General features: G+C 38.4%; 1 long non-coding RNA gene across 1 annotated transcript; it reads right to left on the bottom strand.

The window, feature by feature from the left end:
- Nucleotides 1-1,379: 1,379 nt before the first annotated feature.
- LOC135110057 (uncharacterized) lies at nt 1,380-13,777 on the bottom strand. Its single transcript, XR_010273067.1, has 3 exons — nt 13,684-13,777; nt 3,928-4,094; nt 1,380-1,539 (listed from the first exon to the last, which is right to left on the bottom strand). It is a non-coding gene; the product is annotated as an uncharacterized LOC135110057 (long non-coding RNA).
- Nucleotides 13,778-16,747: the final 2,970 nt, after the last annotated feature.

The following is a 16,747-nucleotide window of genomic DNA, read 5'->3' as shown; positions in this document are numbered from 1 at the left end:
TTTCAAGGTAATTGTTAACTGTAATTTTGGTTTTGTAATTATCTGGTTTATCCGGCATGGATACCGAATACCGAATACCGAATATCCGGCCGGGTCTCCGGTCGGATAGACTATCCGGTGCACCCCTGATATATATATATATATATATATATATATATATATATATATATATATATATATATATATATATATATATATATATATATATATATATATATATAGAGGCAACAAGAGGATAAGAAAGGGAACATCAACATCTACTATAAAGCAACTTTCTCTACCGCCTACGAAGAAGATGAGAGGGCCATCACGCAGATTGTGAAGAGGAACATCAAGCCTTCCGACCCTGACAAACAAGTTAAACTGATAATTTATTACAACACCAAGAAAAGCAGCCATCTTAAAAAAAAAAAAAAATAAATAAATAACCACTCAAAAGAGAAAGAGAGCCTTTAGAAGTCACATGTCATATATAGGTTTACGTGTAACCAAGGAAACTGTGAAGTCCTTCCCTCCACCTATGTTGGCATGACGACAACAAGACTCTCCCAACGACTAACTTTCCACCTCGCAACAGGAGCACCCAAGAAACATCTGAAGGAGAAGCATAACATAAACATCACAAGAGGAATGCTAGTAGATAAAACGGAGATCCTAACTACATGCCCAGACACCAGGCGTCTCCCCATCTTAGAAGCACTATATAATTATAAAAGAGACAAACCCTACATTAAATCAACAATCCGAAGACCTACAAGCATTACCAAGCGCGCGAAGACCCAGCTTGGATAGCAGCCCAGCACAGCCCGCGACAGCCGTCAGCCAATCAGAGACCAGGACGCGCAGCGGGGTGACAAGCCTACCGGTATAAATACACCCCCCCCCCCCGCAATCAGCTTGAGCCATTCTCTCCGACACCCTCAACACGGATAGACCTTCGCTACTGAAGAAGGGTCAAGGACCCGAAATCGCGATCTAGCGAAAATGACTAGCTTCGGCGAAGTCATACAGCCAATTAAAAAAGAATATAAGACAATCATAAGTTATAAGGAAAATATCTTAAGAAAAATAATAAATGCTCAACTAGCTATCACATTCAATGATATATATATATATATATATATATATATATATATATATATATATATATATATATATATATATATATATATATATATATATATATATATATATATATATATATATATATATATATAATTACTGAATTTCTTTCTTAACCTGGAGAGGAATTATACCATGTGCTTACTTCATATGAGGCTTTATTTGCTATTTCAATTTCATTAAAGCAGAGACGTAACATGAACTGGAAACAACAATTGAATACTCATCAAATATCATGTCATTTCAGTGCACTATATTTTACTATGACAGGAAATGTTAGTTTATAGTTTACATTCAACTGCCTGGTATTAAATTTGTATTATGGCACAAACTTCAGAAGTGCTCAGATTCTTCGTAACCGTGAAGTTGAGAAGAACACAATCTCTAGAAGAAAGATCTGTAGCGCCAGGAGCATTCCTGTATGACAGAAAAAAAAAATGTTAATGATTAATGATTTAATAATGCCTATTATCACCTTTTCGATGTCCAACTGTTGGTGGCAGAAAGCTTGCCTTGATCACCTCAATCTCTTGCGGTCAAGAATAAACTCCACACACTCGTCAGCTTTTAGGGCTTTCTTATATCTCTCGAAAAGAGTGACTAGCTGTTGAGAAATGTATGGCATCTCGCACTATTTGCTTAAGTTACCTTGCACCAGATTCAAAGATGGCTTCTGCAAATGTGGGTCAGAGATGTTCTATTTCAGTGCATTGTTATGCGCTATAAAAAGCATTTTCAAATAAAAAGTAATAAAATCGATTATTTGTAACTCATTTTTTTTTACAAATTCCTCTTTTGGCATGATAGTGTTCAATATATATATATATATATATATATATATATATATATATATATATATATATATATATATATATATATATATATATATATATATATATATATATTAGAACAGGTTCCGAGTTATAGATAATTTAAGCAGGGGTACACAAGACTTCCTTCCTTATTTATTGCACTGTTTCACCTTCAGAGAAGGCATCATGAGGCTGAAAAGTTTGATAAAAATAGGCACAAAGACAAAAATCATAAAATATGAAATTAAAAATGGGATGAATAAATAAAACAGTAACTAAAAGGGAGACACGCAGGCAAGTAAAAAAAAAAGTAACAAAATAACCTTTAGGCAGTAGCTTAAAATTATATAAAAAAAAAAAAAAATAAGAAAAAAAAAAAATTCAAGCAGAATAAAGGTATGAAGCTACGGATATACCTTGTGTGTTCTTGCGTGTGGTGTGGTGAGGCCTGACAAAGACTGGCGTTTAGAGAGCGAGGTTAGTTCACTACAAATTATCTGAGTAGTTTAATCAAGAGGAACATTAGTAAAAAGTGACAATATCAAAATTAGCCCTGTATTTCTTATGTATTTAAAGAAATCATAAGAATTATTATTATTATTATTATTATCATTATTATTATTATCTTTTTTTTTTTACCCATTCGACGTTAGTGGTTCCAGTATGGGGAAAAAATATTTAGAATAAGTTTACCTTAAAAAATCTTGCGCTCGCGCAGGTAAGCCACAGAACGCCTCACTTCTGACATCTCTAAAATTTCCGACTGGGGATAAAGCAAGCTTACTCTTGTTCAGGGCCTCAATAACTCAGTTCTTCCATTTATCTACTCGATACACCCTTCCAGATAACTATCCACTCTATACGTATATAGCTCTTCTTCAATGACACTAAACTGTCCCCCTCGTTTACAATGAACATTCTTGGTCTGTCCTTTAATAATAATCTAAGCTGGAAACTTAACATATCATCTCTAGCTAAAACAGCTGCTATGAAGTTAGACGTTTTGGTCCATATCTGCCAATTTTACTCACCACCACTGCTGCTAACTCTGTAACAGAGATCTTATCTGTCCATGTATATGCAGTGCGCTTCACATGAATGGGGCTCTGCTCGTATCACTCTTTTAGGCAGGATGAAATCACAAGGATTTCATCTTGTAAAATTTCTATCCGTTGACACTCTATCTTCGGCGTCTCTCTCATCGCTACATTATTGCATTTTTCGTTATCTTCTACCGCTATTTTCATACAAACTGGGTACCTGCTCCTGCTGCCTCGCTGTACAAGACTTTATTTTTTTTTCATCCTTATTCTGTCCACCTGTCTAATGCACGAGTTCACCAGTATTCCTGATCATTCATTCATTATTCTGGTAAGCTATGGAACTCCCTGCTTGCTTTTGTATTTTCTCCTTCCTATAACTTAAACTCTTTCAAGAGAGGAGTTTCAAGATTTTTTGTTACCCTTGTCCAGTGATGTGCTTCCTTTAAAAGCATGCCATATTTGAATTTTTAAATATTTTCAATATTTATATGTAAAAAGCCATTGATCTTGCTAGTAAATTCTTCATACAGAAATTTGTTCTATAGAAGTGGCTGTTGAAAAAAAAAAAAAATAAATAAAATAGATAAATAAAAAAACAAAATAAATAAATACACGAATTAAAAAAGTCAATACTGATTCAGTTGATATCTCAATGTGTGTTTATGTTGTCATTTTTTTTTCATTGTTAAATTGTGAGCAAAATGTAAATTCAGCTAATTGGGTAAAAAAAAAAAAAAACTCAAGATATCTAAAATGAGAAAGAATAGAAGGATAGAAGGATAAAGATAATCACGATAATGACGTCGACGACGAAGATGATGTCAGTAACAATAAGGAAAAAACATAGATTAAGTTGAAAAAAAAGAATAAAAACAAAAACTTGACGAGATTAAATAAGAAAATAGAGAGAACACATGAGTAAGATTCATTATCCTGGATAACATTCTGACCTCCACTGCAAACAGAGACAACACCGAAGAAGTCTTTCAGTTCGAGGGGCCTCAGCTGGATGTCACTGGTTGTGGAGCTTGTAACGGGCTCCATGCAGTGCGAGGCATTCCCAAGGGCAGCACTGTATAGACGTAGCAGGATGCCCGATTCCCTTAAGGTGCTGATCCTGTATGGAGCAAGAGGGTACTAATATTCTTTCATTTTTCAGAACACATTTTCTCCATTATCATTAAGTGTAACAACGTCTTCATGATATCAACAAGGCTTATTTCTCTGTGGTGAAATGTTAAAATAGCTCAAATGATATCAGGCTTCAAACATTATTGATTAACAAGAGCGCGCGCACACACAGATAAACAGACATAAGTTGATCATATAAGTATGTATCATACAAATATACAAATATAATATATTGTAGATGTAGCAAGTGAGGTGTGGTGCGGGTCACATTTCTCCGATGGGGCTCCGTATTTTACCTTGATTTTCAGCAGCTAATCCACAACTGTCGCCACAAAATTAACTCATAGGATTCCTGAGTGCCCCAGTTAAGTGCAGAAGTGTACAGTCAAGTGAACTAAATAAAAGTGGAAATAGTTTCGATAAAGTGATATAACAAACCGTGACCTGAACTCACTCCATGGCGTCTCCTGCCTCACCACCCATATCTACACGCTACATATGCACCCCCAGACATCCAATGGTAAGCTGTCTCTCCACAACCCCACCAAGGAACATCTCCTCTCCAATTACATTAAAGTGCAACTCTAAAATCACTGCTGTTCTCTCGAACTAATAAATGTGTGGCCTACGAAAGACTTTTTAGTGGAGATAATTGTAAAAGGCAGCACAGGAAAACATGGCGACAGTGGAAGCTAGTCAATCTGACCCTGATCCAAAGACCTCCACGGAAACTGGCAGCGAACAGCAAACACCAGGACAGAGACGGGTGGCAAGTAGGGATGGGTTATTCGTATTCGGTATTCGTATTCGAATAAATTCGAATACAGTATTTGGGTAAGTTCGTATTCGTATTCGAATACTTGTCATCTGACATCAAATTATTAGCATCCATATTCGAATACTTGGAAAATTATTCAGATTCTTCGAATAATATACCAAATAATCTTAAATCCATCATCAGAAATAATTGTTATCGTTCCTTCGAAGTTACAAATCTTCGTTCCTGTTTGTCCGACGTGTAAGATACAAGTTCACTATATATATATATATATATATATATATATATATATATATATATATATATATATATATATATATATATATATATATATATATATATACATATATATATATTCGAGGCAACCAGTGTTTTGCTCCCCTCGTAGTCCCAGTAGGCGGTTGCCCATGGAGTAGGCAACCTGAGATAGTAGGACATACGAAGAGAGCAAGCGGTGTGAGACTATATTTGGGGGCACAAGTAAATTAGTATAGAGGGGGGATATTAGCTATACACCTCACAATTCTAACTATTGCACCAGCTTATACGTGGGACTTGGCTTAGGCTAATCTCGGCGTCTAAGTCGGGTGTATTTACCTTTGGGGCCCCACTTGTGAGCGTTGCTTGTGTTGGCGTCCATCTTAGAATGAGCCAGCATCCCCTCCTTTGTCTAGTATCCGTGCATGGTTCTTTTTATCATAGTCCAGTGCCATCTTTGTTTTAAATGAGACTGACTGAGACTGCCTGTTGCGTGTTCCTGTTTGTCTCTGCGACCAGAAGATATCTTTTGTATGTGCTTCGTGTTTGACTGTCTTCCGTTTCTCTGGATTCGTTACTGTTAGGGGGGCAGAGTCTGTCTTCTGAGTAATCGAAGATTGGTTGAATTCGAAGCAAAGTGCCATAGTATCTTACTGAACAGTAGGTGGACACTGTTATGGGTTGTTTGCTTATAAATGCCATGCATACTTGTGTAATACCTGTGTTGTCTCTTCCAAGGAAGTGTACTTGCGAGTCCTTTCTCTGCGAGTGTGATAAGTTTTTGGTTGTATTATTTATTATTTTTTTTCCTGTGGGTGAGACGGTGGCGACTTAGAGGCATTTGCTGTGTCCGGCCATGGCAAATACCTGGACTCGTTTCTTTTGCTCTGGATTACAGGAAGTAATTTGGGGGAAGTTGACCCGAGTGAGCGGCAGCTGTAAGAGGGACTGGGTTTGTGACCATAAGAAATTTGACAACCTCATACAGAATTATAGTCTATAGGCTATAGCTGTTTGCGACTGGCGAATTGCCTGAATTCGCACTGCTATTTGCTCCGCACTAGGCTACAAAGTAGTAACTTAGGGTAAGCTAACCCGAATTATAGTCGGTTCAGAGCATGAAACAAGGCGTGACAGATTCTGGAATTCCCATGAGTGCAACACTGCCAGTTCATCTGCCAATCATCGAATTAACAGTCTGTCTCCCTTCACACCTATATATATATATATATATATATATATATATATATATATATATATATATATATATATATATATATATATATATATATATATATATATATATATATATATATATATATATATATATATATATATATATATATATATATATATATATATATATATATATATATATATATATATATATATATATATATATATATATATATATATATATATATATATATATATATATATATATTATTTATATTATACTTATATAGTATTTATTTATTATCAATTTCAATCTTATGAAGGGAGGTTTTGCAGCCACTGAAGGATATTTTTTTCCTTCACTTCTTGATTTTTTAGCAGAGTCGGGACTTCATGCCTTTCATAAAATGCCAACACTGATCCTCTTACAACACATTTATCAAAGTCGTCTAGAGTGGTGACAGGTGCAGAATATCTCCTTTTCTTTCGTGACAAAAAGACAGTCCTTTCTGGTGATATCCTACCTTGTTTCAAGCAGGTTCTTTGAACAGTTTTCTCGGAAACGTTGATGGCTTTTGCAGTCCATGCAGTTGCTTTTGAAGGTCGGATAAGGATATTATTTTTTTCTGTTTTTTTTTTTTTTTTTTTTATGAAGGAAGAACACTGGCCAAGGGCAACAAAAATCCAATAAAAAAAAAAAAATGCCCGCTGAAATGCCGGTCCCATAAAAGGGTCAAAGCAGTAGTGAAAAACTGATGGTGTCTTGAAACCTCCCTCTTGAAGGAATTCAAGTCATAGGAAAGTGGAGATACAGAAGCAGGCAGGGAGTTCCAGAGTTTACCAGAGAAAGGGATGAATGATTGAGAATATTGGTTAACTCTTGCGTTAGAGAGGTGGAAAGAATAGGGGTGAGAGAAAGAAAAAAGTCTTGTGCAGCGAGGCCGCGGGAGGAGGGGAGGTATGCAGTTAGCAAAGATCAGAAGAGCAATTAGCATGAAAATAGCGGTAGAAGACAGCTAGAGATGCAACTTTGCGGCGATGAGAGAGAGGCTGAAGACAGTCAGTTAGAGGAGATGAGTTGATGAGACGAAAAGCTTCTGATTCCACTCTGTCTAGAAGAGCAGTATGAGTGAAACCCCCCCCCCAGACATGTGAAGCATACTCCATACTCGTACATGGACGGATAAGGCCCTTGTACAGAGTTAGAAGCTAGGCGGTGAGAAAACTGGCGAAGACGTCTCAGAACGCCTAACTTCATAGAAGCTATTTCAGCTAGAGATGAGATGTGAAGTTTCCAGTTCAGATTAGAAGTAAAGGATAGACCGAGGATGTTCAGTGTAGAAGAGGGGGACAGTAGAGTGTCACTGAAGAAGAGGGGATAGTTGTCTGGAAGGTTGTGTCGAGTTGATAGATGGAGGAATTAAGTTTTTGAGGAATTGAACAATACCAAGTTTGCTCTGCCCCAATCAGAAATTTTAGAAAGATCAGAAGTCAAGCATTCTGTGGCTTCCCTACGTGAAATGTTTACCTCCTGAAGGATTGGACGTCTATGAAAAGATGTGGAAAAGTGCAAGGTGGTATCATCAGCATAGGAGAGGGGACGACAAGAAGTTTGGTTTAGAAGATCATTAATGAATAATAAGAAGAGAGTGGGTGACAGGACAGAACCCTGAGGAACACCTCAGGATTTAGGAGAAGAATAGTGACCGTCTACCACAGCAGCAATAAAACGGTCAGAAAGGAAACTTGAGATGAAGTTACAGAGAGAGGGATAGAAGCCGTAGGAGGGTAGTTTGGAAATCAAAGCTTTGTGCTACACTCTATCAAAAGCTTTTGATATGTCCAAGGCAACAGCAAAAGTTACACCAAAATCTCTAAAAGAGGATGACCAAGACTCAATAAGGAAAGCTAGAGGATCACCAGCAGAGCGGCCTTGACGGAACCCATATTGGCGATAAGATAAAAGGTTCTGAAGTGATAGATGTTTAAGAATCTTCCTGTTGAGGATAGATTAAAAAACTTTAGACAGGCAGGAAATTAAAGCAATAGTTTGAGGGATTAGAACGGTCACGCTTTTTAGAAACAGGTTGAATGTAGGCAAACTTCCAGCAAGAAGGAAAGGTAGATATTGACAGACAGAGCTGAAAGAGTTTGATTAGGCAAGGTGCAAGCACGGAGGCACAGTTTCGGAGAACAATAGGAGGGACCCCATCAGGTCCATAAGCCTTCCGAGGGTTTAGGCCAGCAAGGGCATGGAAAACATCATTGCGAAAAATTTTAATAGGTGGCATGAAGTAGTCAGAGGGTGGAGGAGGGGGAGGAACAAGCCCAGAATCGTCGAAGGTAAAGTTTTTAGCAAAGGTTTGGGCGAAGAGTTCAGCTTTAGAAATAGATGTGATAACAGTGATGCAATCTGGTTGAAATAAAGGAGGGAAAGAAGAAGCAAAATTATTGGAGATATTTTTGGCTAGATGCAAGAAGTCACGAGGGGAGTTAGATCTTGAAAGGTTTTGACACTTTCTGTTAATGAAGGAGTTTTTTGCTAGTTGGAGAAGAGACTTGGCATGGTTCTGGGCAGAAATATAAAGTGCATGAGATTCTGGTGATGGAAGGCTTAAGTACCTTTTGTGGGCCACCTCTCTATCATGTATAGCACGAGAACAAGCTGTGTTAAACCAAGGTTTGGAAGGTTTAGGTCGAGAAAAAGTGAGGAATGTACGCCTCCATGCCAGACACTATCACTGTTATGCGCTCGGCACACAAAGATGGGTCTCTGACATGGAAGCAGTAGTCATTCCAAGGAAAATCAGCAAGAACGCCAGAGGCACCTTCGCTTAGGGGGATCCTGAGGAAGGATTGGAGCAATAGGACAAAATACAGATATGAGATTGTGATCGGAGGAGCCCAACGGAGAAGAAAGAATGACAGCATAAGCAGATGGATCAGAGGTCAGGAAAAGGTCAAGAATGTTGGGCGTATCCCCAAAATGGCCAGGAATACGAGTAGGGTGTTGCACCAATTGCAAATTGAAAAGTTGAAGGCTAGTTCACCAGGATGGTCAGTGAAGGGAGAGGAAAGCCAAAGCTGGTGGTGAACATTGAAGTCTCCAAGAATAGAGATCTCTGCAAAAGGGAAAAGGGTCAAAATGTGCTGTACTTTGGAAGTTAAGTAGTCAAAGAGTTTCTTATAATCAGAGGAGTTAGGTGAGAGGTATACAGCACAGATAAATTTAGTTTGAGAGTGACTCTGTAGTCGTAGCCAGATGGTGGAAAACTCTGAAGATTCAAGAGCTTTCTCTTGAACGAAATACTTCTTGATGTAATAAAGCATTTCCATTTCCTTGCTATGCATTACCCTGGAACGCGAGCGAGTCAGAATTGTAGCTTCCATCAAAATCCCTTTCCACTGCTTCTTCTCCTCCCTCACCACACACACACACACACACACACACACACCTGCGAGGGAGTGCTAATCCCTTTTGATGATACCCCACCACCACCACCACCACTACTAGGACAACCTGGCACCATGGGAAAAAAATAATTACCATGTCGTAGAATTTATACAAATCGTAGTTATAATCCTCAACATCGACAGTCATCATACTATGTAGCTTCCTTTACTATATACAGAATACACAAAATATCACTTTCAAATAGGACACGGATGGGGATATAAAAGAGAGAGGCCCATGTATGAAGGTTGATTTGTCAGCATGGCTAGAGGTAAAACATCATACTAGCCCCACCTTGAACAGATTTCTTGCTCTGAACAGACTATAGTGGCAACTGCAAGAGGGACTGGGTCTGGTCACACACACACACACACACACACACACACACACACACACACACACACACACACACACACACAAAAAAAAAAAAAAAAAAAAGTAAATAAATAAGTAAATAAAATAAAATAAAACATATATATATATATATATATATATATATATATATATATATATATATATATATATATATATATATATATATATATATATATATATATATATATATATATATATATATATATATATATATATATATATATATATATATATATATATATATATATATATACTGACCCATCGATCACAACCACCTTCCCACACCCCTCAATTTATTTTCATTATGCACTGTTATTTGTTCCACACTAGCCTACAAGGGTGGTGACTTAAGGAAAGCTGACCTGAATTAGTGGCAGCTGTAAGAGGGGCTGGCTGTGGTCATAACAATATATATATATATATATATATATATATATATATATATATATATATATATATATATATATATATATATATATATATATATATATATATATATACGAGTATATATATAAGTTAATGAAGAAAAAAAGGAGGAGCAGAAGAGAAGTGGTACTCTATGTACTGAAAATTAGATCTAAGGCCGTAAATGTTGCAAAAGGTAATGAATGAAAAGTTCAAGGGTGCATCAAGACATTTATGATCGATGGGACAATATACCACTTCTCCTCTGCTCCTCCTTTTTTTTTTTTTTTCATTAACTTATGCAACATTTGTGGCCTTAGATCTAATTTTCAACCAGTAGAACAATACCTCTCTTCTACAAAACCAAATATTTTTTTCTGATCGCCAATATGGATTCCGTCGTGGCCGCTCTACAGGTGATTTTCTGGCTTTCCTTACGGATTCTTAGCCATCCTGTTTTAAGGATTATGGTGAAACTTTCGCTGTTGCTTTATATATATATATATATATATATATATATATATATATATATATATATATATATATATATATATATATATATATATATGACGAAGCTGATTTTTTTTGCTGATTTTCCTTGAAATGACTACTGCTTCCGTGTCAGAGACCTGTCTTTTTGCCCCAAACGCATAACAGAGGTGATAGTGTCTGGCATGGAGGAGTACATTCATAACTCTTTTTTTCGGCCTAAACCTTCCAAACCTTGGTTTAACACAGCTTGTTCTCGTGTTATACATGATAGAGATGTGGCCCACAAAAGGTACTTAAGCCTTCCATCACCAGAATCTCATGCACTTTGTATTTCTGCCCGAAACCATGCCAAGTCTGTTCTCCAACTAGCCAAAAAACTCCTTCATTAATAGAAAGTGTCAAAATCTTTCAAGATCTAACTCCCTTCGTGACTTCTGGCATCTAGCCAAAAATATCTCCAATAACTTTGCTTCTTCTTTCCCTCCTTTATTTCGACCAGATGCCACAACTGCTATCACATCTATCTATAAAGCTGCACTCTTCCCTCAAATCTTTGCTGAAAACTCTACCTTGGACGATTCAGGGCTTGTTTTTCCCTCTCCTCTACCCTCTGATTACTTCATGCTACCTATTAAAATTTTTCGCAATGATGTTTCCCATGCCCTCGCTGGCCTAAACCCTCGGAAGACTTATGGACCTGATGGGGTCCCTCCTATTGTTCTTCAAAACTGTGCCTCCGTGCTTGTACCTTGCCTAGTGAGACTCTTTTAGCTCTGTCTGTCAACATCTCTTACCTTCTTGCTGTAAGTTTGTCTACATTCACCCTGTTCCTAGAAAGGGTGACCGTCCTGATCCCTCAAACTACCGTTCTATCTAAAGTTTTTGAATCAATCCTCAACAGGAAGATTCTTAAACATTTATCACTTCACAACCTTTTATCTGTTCTCCAGTATGAGTTCCGTCAAGGCTTCTCTACTGGTGATCTTCTGGCTTTCCTTACTGAGCCTGGGTCATCCTCTTTTAGAAATTTGGGTGAAACTTTTGCTGTTGCCTTGGATATATCAAAAGCTTTTTTGATGGAGTCTGGTACAAAACATTGATTTCCAAACTACCCTCCTTTGGCTTCTATCCTTCTCTCTGTAACTTCATCTCAAGTTTCCTTTCTGACCGTTCTATTGCTCCTGTGGTAGACGGTCACTGTTCTTCTTCTAAATCTATTAACAGTGGTGTTCCTCAGGGTTCTGTTCTGTCACCCACTCTCTTCTTATTATTCATTAATGACCTTCTAAACCAAACTTCTTGCCCTATCCACTCCTACGCTGATGATACCACCCTGCACTTTTCTACGTCTTTTCATAGACATCCAACCCTTCAGAAAGTAACCATTTCACGCAGGGAAACCACAGAACGCTTGACTTCTGATCTTTCTAAAATTTCTGATTGGGGCAGAGCAAACTTGGTATTGTTCAATGCCTCAAAAACTTAATTCCTCCATCTATCAACTCGTTACAACCTTTCAGACAATTATCCTCTCTTCTTCAGTGACACTCTACTGTCCCTCTCTTCTACACTGAACATCCTCGGTCTGTTCTTTGCTTATAATATGAACTGCAAACTTCACATTTCATCCCTAGCTTGAACAGCTTCTATTAAGTTGGGTGTTCTGAGACATTTCCGCCAGTTTTTCTCTCCCCCCCCTCCCGCTGCTAACTCTGTACAGGGGCCTTATCCGTCCATGTATTGAGTATGCTTCACATGTCTGGGGAGGTTCCATTCATACCGCTCTTCTAGACAGGGTGGAATCAAAGGCTTTTCGTCCCATCAACTCCTCTCTCCTAATTGATTGTCTTCAGCCTCTCTCTCATCACCGCAATGTTGCATCTATAGCTGTTTTCTACCGCTTTTTTCATGCTAACTGCTCTTCTGATCTTGTTAACTGCATGGCTCCCCTCCTCCCGCGGCCTTGCTGCACATGACTTACTTTTTTCTCTCACCCCTATTCTGTCCACCTTTGTAATGCAAGAGTTAACCAGTTTTCACAATCACTCATCCCTTTCTCTGGTAAACTCTGGAACTCCCTGCCTGCTTCTGTATTTTCACGTTCCTATGACTTGATTTCCTATAAGAGGGAGGTTTCAAGACACTTATCCTTCAATTTTTTAATATCGCTTTGGACCTTTTTCTGGGGCTGGCATCTCAGTGGGCTTTTTTTTTTTTTTTATTATTGGATTTTTGTTGCCCTTGGCCAGTGTCTTTCCCACATATATATACAAATAAAAAAAAACATAAACACTATTTATAAATTAGAGCATAATATGCTTTTTTTTTTATTAAACTAATTAAATCTTGTCACAACCATACACATCTTCTATTCTGATTTTATCTAATTATCTTGGGTTTTCCTATCTTAAACCGATTACATTTTCATAACCATATAAAGCATTTCTCCTTAAAATTACTTCATATCCACATATTTACATAATGATTTTTAGTTCGTGCACTATATGGTACACACATGCCTCTCCTACATAGTTATACATAAGTGATATACAGTTCAAAGTTGTTGAAGTTTAAAGGAAAAAAAGTACTATGAGATCTGCAGATGTTGCATGACTGATCAGTCCTTAGTTAACTTACACTCTGTTGACCTTTGGGATGAGAAGTGAGCCCTTAGGAAAGGCGAGACTAACGCTTGTGCCAAGGAAGCCCTCCTTTATTATGTAGAGCGAGCAGTAACCATTCTGTGGAAAATGAGAGAACACTATGCAAAACTGAACTGGAATCTAAGTTTTAGTAACGTTTATAAAAGATATTACCCACGAGATAGTTGGGTTACAAGTGACAATTGGTTGCGTGAAAGAAGACAGATTCGATATTTCTCTTCAAAACCGAGGACCTACTTTTTTTTTTTTTCTCTCTGTATGTCAGAATTCTTGCTGCATGCTTTATGAAATCTCTTTTTGTATTATGTGTGTAAAGAATTGATACCTAGATTGCAAAACTCGGAATGTAAAAAAAAAAAAAAAAAAAAAAAAAAAACGTAACATATAAAGGGCATTTTGAATTAAATTACTTTATCCATTAAGGAAAAAATCCTGAGCACGATGATGAGCTTAAATTGTAGACGGAAGATATAGTTATAATTAATGAAACCAAGTGTGTTGGGAAACAATATTTTATCAATATCTTTTGGGGCGTTAAGACCAGCCCCCCCCCCAAAAAAAAAGAAAAAAAAAAGAACAGCCTTTTTCTCTCTTTCCTTCCCTTTTTACTCACCCAGCCCTAGATTCACAGTTAATGATTAATAATAACATTTGAATATATAATTTACCGTTTTTCCACATTTTGCTAAGTAGCTACCCAGCTTTCATCACCTCAAATTCACTTTCTTCTTAAGTGTTTGGTAACAATAATGTCAACGTAAGTGTTCAGAAAGTTAACGTTTTAGCCGCCAAACGTGCAGGTGACCAGGCTCCCGACAACTGCTGACCTATCCCTCACCGAAAAGTACGGACTCATACTTGTGCCTGACACTGATACCAGTCTCCTGACAGCACCTTGACAATAGTTGTTACTCTGGGTCCTCCGTCGCTGCCTTGGCCACCATCTCCTTGTCCATGGTAATGAAGTCATGGTCCAGTGTAGCTGCCAGAGCTGCACACACTGCAGGAGTTCCTCTTCCTGGTCTATGTCATAGTCGTCTGGTGCCGCCATGAGATCAGAAAATCGTGATGGAGTCAGCTGCCATATATGCTTGCCCAACAGATATTTTACCGTAAATTTGTAGTGCAGCGTCTTCTTCAGGCGAAGCAGCCTAAGGTGCATCACCTCTGCAAGGGACCTGTCCTCAAACAAACCCACCAGGAGGCTGTGGTTAATCACTACGAGGAAGTTAGGGAGGGGAAACAGCCTGGCCCAACACCACTCCAACCCTAAAGCTTCTGCCTCAACTACTGGGTATCCTGGTTCCGCTGAACTTAGTGGCAGCTGCCACAGAGGGTCGGGCGCCATCTCCCCGTGAAGCAAAATGATGTATCTGGTGAGATACAGAAGCAGTGTTGCTGTAGAACCTGAAATTCCTTCTTTGGATTAATCCGTTACTACTGCTGTAGGTCTGACCTGTTGTAAAAGACGAGCCTATCATATGCCGGCTGAACTATGTAGTTGTTCGTTCTAGTAGACACACTTGCTAACTGGCTTTTTGAGTAACTTGGAAAATGCTCCATGACTGGTGTAGTGGCCAGAGATGGCGCCATTTGGGTAATCATGCCATGCCAGGATCTAATGTAAGTGATGGTAGGCTGGTCCGGCATGACAAACTCCCTTATGGCTGTCAGGCGCTCTTATTTCGGCTGGTAGTGTTTCTAACTAACATAGAAACCAACAAATTTTGCCTCCTGGCGGCAGAACCTAAATTTTTCTCTGGTTTTAAGGTGATTCCTGCTCTGGCACAACGTGTCCAAAAAACTCATAGGTATAACAGAACGCGCCCTCCACACAAGTGTCGTAGAGTAGTGTGCTATCTGTACACTTGTATTTGCACGGGATATTCTGGATGGCATCATCGAAGCGCTTGGTGTGTGCGTTAGATTATGAACAGTGCTGTATAGGCGTCCTTCGTTTCTTGAAACTGCCCTTGGGTGTAATAAAGGTAGTAAGGCGTCGACTTTCTTCATTTAGTTCCACCTGGTGGAACCCTGCACATAGACTAGCTTCCCTGAACCACCTCCTATGTGGACTCAGTACAGAGCTCAAATACGGGTGTAGAAAGTCCCTTAAGACTCCTGCACCCTTTTTACAACAGTCATAATACCAGATCAGACTAACTGAGGTCGCCAGTCTATTTTTACCCACCTACAGACAAGGGAAATACCCTAACAACAATTAACTCCCACAGCTGTGAAAGGATCAACAACCATGTCCAAGATCTCTCTAAAATTTCTGATTGGGAAAGAGTAGACTTTATATTGCTGAATGCCTCAAAAACTCAATTCCTCCATCTACCAACTCGACACAACCTTCCAGACAACTATCCCCTCTTTTTTTTTTTCAGTGACACTCAACTGTTCCTCTCTTTTTACACTGAACATCCTTAGTCTGTCCTTTTCTTATAATCTAAACTGGAAACTTCACATGTCATCTGTAGCTAAAACAGCTTCTATGAAGTTAGGTGTTCTGAGACATCTCCGCCAGTTTTTCTCACCCACCCTCCCAACTGCTAACTCTGTATGAGAGCCGTCCATGTATGGAGTATGCTTCACATGTCTGGGGGGGGAGGATTACATTCATACCGCTCTCTTTTAGACAGGATGGAACCAAAAGCTTTTCGGCTTATCAACTCTCTCCTCTAACTGACTGTTTTCAGCCAGTTTCTCATCTCCGCAATGTTGCATCTCTAGCTATATTCTACAGCTATTTTCATGCTAACTGCTCTTCTGATCTTGCTAACTGCATGCCTCCACTCCTCCCAGTGGCCTTGCTGTACTTTCTTCTTTCTCTCACCCCTATTCTGTCTACCTCTCTAATGCAAGAGTTACCCAGTATTCTCAATCATTCATGCCTTTCTCTGGTAAACTTTGAAATTCCCTGCCTGCTTCTGTATTTTTTACTTCCGCTTCTGGCCCTTTTCGGGGACCGCCATCTCTGTGGGCTTTTTTTTTTTTACTGGATTTTTGTTGTCCTTGGCCGGTGTCCCTCTTAC

This window comes from Scylla paramamosain, chromosome 19 (genome assembly GCF_035594125.1).
Source record: "Scylla paramamosain isolate STU-SP2022 chromosome 19, ASM3559412v1, whole genome shotgun sequence".
In the NCBI taxonomy this organism is placed as follows: domain Eukaryota; kingdom Metazoa; phylum Arthropoda; class Malacostraca; order Decapoda; family Portunidae; genus Scylla; species Scylla paramamosain.
Note: the sequence above shows the minus strand (reverse complement) of the source record. Positions and strands in the feature narration are given on the sequence as shown.